The 4,426-nt window shown below is 34.1% G+C and overlaps 1 long non-coding RNA gene across 1 annotated transcript; it reads left to right on the forward strand.

Annotated features, from left to right (window-relative positions):
- Positions 1 to 521: 521 nt before the first annotated feature.
- Positions 522 to 1,337, forward strand: LOC149190358 (uncharacterized). The gene is made up of 3 exons (XR_016256488.1): positions 522 to 757; positions 1,086 to 1,130; positions 1,239 to 1,337. It is a non-coding gene; the product is annotated as an uncharacterized LOC149190358 (long non-coding RNA).
- The last annotated feature ends 3,089 nt before the right edge of the window (positions 1,338 to 4,426 follow it).

A 4,426-nucleotide genomic window follows, 5' to 3' on the forward strand; every position in this document is an offset into this window, starting at 1 on the left:
GGATGATTATCACATATATTGCATTTCATCACACATAAATTTCATTCACCTTTAAAGTTCCTCACATTTTAACTTCTTTACCTTTCTCCTAAGCTTGTATTAAAATGTCCCTTTATTAATTTACCTAACACTCTAATCCCACACTAAGTTCGACTTTGGTTTATATACTTATACTCCATACCCTCAATCTGTAATGGCTATGTTGTATTTATTGTATCAAGTGACTTAGGCATATGTCTAAGGTTATGATTTATATGTTATCCATATCTCTACCCATATCACTACGGCCTTGATATTCTTAGCATGTGATAGCTATGGTGAACATCCCAAGGCACCTGAAAAATCAAACTACCAATCCTATCCGACCAGCTACACACCAATCACGTGATAGTCACTTGGGTGTTCAAACGTGGGATTCTGTGAAGGGTTGAGATTTCTCAAGGTGATTTAGTGTCCTTTCTTGTTCGTTCCAAACCCTAAACCTTCTAACACTCTCTTCCTCTTTTCATTTCATGTTTTCCTATTCCCAATTCGTGGCCAGGTGAATGGGTTTGTAATCGCATAACTGTTGGGAATTTCCAGAACGAGGTGTCACAATGGTTTCCTTGTGTGTCACATATACTATATGTTCAAGGCTAAAGGAAATCTACCCGAGGCATTTTAAAGGGTGTTGGAGTTTAGCATTCTAGCTGGTAGTCGCTCGTGCTGGTGCATTTGGTTCTAAACCTTTAACGAACGCACCCATTTCATTCCAAAGGTAAGGTTTTTACTCTGTACTGATATGTTTTCATAACATTATGTTCTTTATATCCCTTCCTCTGTCAATTTATATTGACAATTTGTCTTAAGTTTATTTACATTGAGGTATGGTGAGAATGTCTATGGAGGATGAAGAACTATTTTTCTCCAACATTTCCATTTCTCTCCTCACCACCACTCCCATCCAAGTAATAGACTCGGGGTTTCTTTCCTTCTTTGTCAGTTTGGTATTTGTGGCTATTATGTTTCAATACTAGATTCAATTTCATGGTTTTCATACTCAATGGAGTATCAACTTCATGTCTGCTCTGTACTTTATTCTCTAGGAAATAGGGGAATCAATCAGCGTTGCATCAAGCATCAGTATACCGGTACGTTAAACTCTTAGACTAAAAATGCTCTACAATGGTTATTCAATTGCAATTTTTTCTAGAAGATTGAATATTAACTCAAGTTTTTATTTTATTTGCCTTTGATAGGTACGACGCCTGCATAACCTTGTTGGGTTTAATTTCCCCTTTGTTCCAGTGCCTGGAAGCTTCGGTTCGTGCAATTATGCTTTTTGATAGGTCGATTCAACGCTTCCGCCCTCATGATGGAACTCTTTCAAATGTGTGTCTTTATAGAGCTTCATTCCTAGTATTAAATTGCTGAGAGCATGGCCCCAAATTTTATGTTTACTATGTTTACTCAAAGAGTTTTCGAGAATTGACCCTTCGAGAATTGACCCTGTCACCTCCTAAATATTAACTCAAATTTTTATTTTATTTACCTTTGATAGGTACGATGCCTGCATAACCTTGTTGGATTTAATTTCCCCTTTGTTCCAGTGTCTGGAAGCTTTGGTTAATGCAATTATGCTTTTTGATAGGTCGATTCACCGCTTCCGCCCTCATGATGGAACTCTTTCAAATGTGTGTATCTTTATAGAGCTTCATTCCTAGTATTAAATTGCTGAGAGCATGGCCCCAAATCTTATGTTTACTGTGTTTACTCAAAGAGTTTTTGGGAATTGACCATGTGACCTCCCAATTGGTGAGGTACTGATTTGACCGATTGAACTAACTCTTGGCTAAGCCATATTTACAGTTATATATTTAGGAGTTGCTATTTTCTTATTAAAGTTTAGTACGGCCTATTTTATGATGGAAATTCCTTACTGTGAATTCAGAATTCAGATTGCATTTCAGAATATATGTTCAGAGTAATGTTGAAATGTTAATGGAGCTAGGTTGGCAATATATACTCGAATTTCTCTTTGAATGAGAGTTTACGTTCACTGCTATGGGTTGTTAATTTTTCTGTTTATGTTTCATACATTCTGTTGGCTTACTATAATTTTCATTGCAATAACTCCAGTTTTGTGGCGATGGTTCCCATAATGTTGCGTTAGCTCTTGTATTGTTGCAGTAGCTCGAGTACTGTTGTGATATCTCCAGTGATGTTGTGATAGCTCCAATAACGTCGCTATAGCTCTGATACTGCTTGAGGCCCTTTGGTTGTATGTTACCATAAATTGTACATGTTCCACTTTCTACTAAAATATATGAATGATTATTCTGGTTATTATAGTTACGCCGGTAGTGATTGAATTGATTGTAACTGTAAGATTGTTTTTATGAGAAGTCTATATACTTATTGTATTCTTCATTTAACAAAAACCCCTGTAACGTAAACACCGACATAGTTTCATCTATCCATATCCATAGTTTGCGTAACTGTCTGTTTATTCTTATTCTCATTCCAGAGATTATATCATTCACATAACAACTAGTTCCATCTCGAACCTATGTTTCACACTTCTATACCTTAATCAAATTTTATTTGATTACGAATTCGCATATCTCTAGTTTACTTCTACCTTCCGTGTTTTACATAAACGCAGGTTCTCAACAGAGGTGTTGAACGTGACTGTTAGCCATAATCTAGTCTTTAGCTAGCAAGTTCGCATAGCTATTGCTATTAGTTCATTTCCTTGTGCGTTATATTATTTTTGTACTAGCCTACAGAAATATTACCGGAAATATTACGGGAATCAGTTTATAATCCCTTAATTGATCCCGGCTCTTTCTCCAACAATAGTTTTTGTTTCGTAATGAAACTACATGATCTAATTGTTTAATTCAAACCTTGTAAACTAGAAATATATTCCTTCACAGGTCTCCCACTACCAAATACACGAGTACTTTTACTTCTCGTATAATCACAACACACTTATTTCGTTTTTCCTGTACTCTGTGGTTTATGGTTAGATTATAAACATGGTATGGTTAGATTATAAACATGCAACCATCCGAGAAGCTTAATCATAGCGCATATATATATATATATATATATATATATATATATATATATATAACCAATCATTAACATAAACCCTTGTTAATTTTCCTCAAGTTTTTCAAACAATCTCAATCAAATTTGAGCGTATAATTTTCAAGTCCAACTTCTATACGTGGGGTATACTCTGTTTCTGTAACCCAATAACCACCAGAGTTATTTTAATCACAATTTCTAAAATCTACGGCAACATATTCTATGCTTGAATCAAAGTTCAGAATTCGAGTAAATTGCATCCATGTTTCAATACTAGCGAAATTCATGTAGACAAAGTTAGAATTAAGCAAGAATTAATCTCACTTCTAAGAGTTCAATTAAACCTTGATATCAAATAATTGTAATAACAAACTAAATTTTTAAATGCTCATAGGGCAAGATAAACTTCACATCCCTAACAGTAATAACAAATTTTGACCACAATAAACTGGATCCACCTGGAAAGAACAAATTGTCAACCAACTATGAACCGTATCCTCCAGATCTCCCCGTAGCTAAGATCTGTAATTTTTTTCTAGAATGAACAACCTTTTGTGATTTTTGGTCAAGGTATTTTATCCCTTTCCCTAGGAGAGCTCATTTTTCTGGGTTCTGCTTAATCCTATAGTTTAGGTTTGTTTTTGTTTTTTTTCAAAAGTATAATTTTTTTATTTAAAGTAGGCTTTTCCCCTTCAGTTCTCTATTTACCTATTCCCAATGTTGTTTCCCCACAGTGGATGATTTATTAGATTTTTCTCTTCCAAGCTAAACTATGGCATAAATTTAATCATAAGGCTTTTTAGGAATAGTTTGGGAAAGTTGTATTTCCATCTTATCCATCCACATTGGATTCTAGATTGGAATAATCCACATTGGATTCTGGATTGGAATAGTGATCTCAAATATTCACATGTTGTTTTTCAAGATAATCCTTTCAAAGAATCAATTATGGCTTTTTTTTTCATTACTACAAATAGTTCACATTGCTAAAATAATATTTACATGAGCATTAAGGGGTATTACATTGTCCATCTAACATAGTATTTTTTTAATTATAATGAATCCGTAATTCTTTGAACTAATCTAGGGAGGTGGAGTAACCTGCAAGCTAGATATATTAGATTTTATCATTTAACAAGAACCGAAATCATAAAAAAACCATATGCTCAATAAAATTAGAACCTTAATCTCAAGAGTTTCACTCAACAAAATTATTATTAAAGCACATATACAATACAATACTTGGCTTACAGTGATAAACAAACCCCCTACATAATACAATACTTTGCTCGCACAAACCACATACATGATACAATACTTTGTTCACAGTGGTAAAAATTTTTAAGATAGA

The sequence above is a fragment of the Pinus tabuliformis genome, chromosome 3_1, assembly GCF_031772625.1.
Source record: "Pinus tabuliformis cultivar Carrire ecotype Pingquan chromosome 3_1, CPIR1, whole genome shotgun sequence".
In the NCBI taxonomy this organism is placed as follows: Eukaryota; Viridiplantae; Streptophyta; class Pinopsida; order Pinales; family Pinaceae; genus Pinus; species Pinus tabuliformis.